The sequence below is a fragment of the Carassius carassius genome, chromosome 27, assembly GCF_963082965.1.
Source record: "Carassius carassius chromosome 27, fCarCar2.1, whole genome shotgun sequence".
Taxonomy (NCBI): domain Eukaryota; kingdom Metazoa; phylum Chordata; class Actinopteri; order Cypriniformes; family Cyprinidae; genus Carassius; species Carassius carassius.
Genome location: NC_081781.1, coordinates 17248866 through 17249388, shown reverse-complemented (window position 1 = coordinate 17249388; position 523 = coordinate 17248866).

Here is a 523-nt window from a genome sequence, read left to right as displayed (position 1 = left end):
CCAGAAAAACCAGTGTGTCTGTATGTGTGTGAGTAGGTGTACATTATGGTTGAATTTTTTTTATTTTTTTAATACCAGAATCTTACACAGATATTGTTATGCTTAGCATTGATCAGTAATCATAAATTAATGGTATTTATGTTTTTTTTAATCATTTTACATAATATTTAACATTTAAATATATAACACGTATATAATTTTTGTATAATTATATCTAAAGGAATTATTTTCATAAATTAATCAAAATCATGTTAATTTAATTCTGTATAGTATAACATACACCAACTCAGCCATATTTACAACCACATGATCCACATACATTTAACGTTGGATTACAGCCATTGTCAAATGAATATACTTGATTTTTCCTTGTTTCCACAATATTCATGAGATTCAGTTCTTCTTCCACCCACTCTGCAGACTATTTCATGCACAATAATTTTGCCTTCCTATCCATTCAGCTCAAGTGTCTTTCATATTCTTTTGCCCCTCCCCACATTTGCCCTCCCTTTTTATTTCCCAA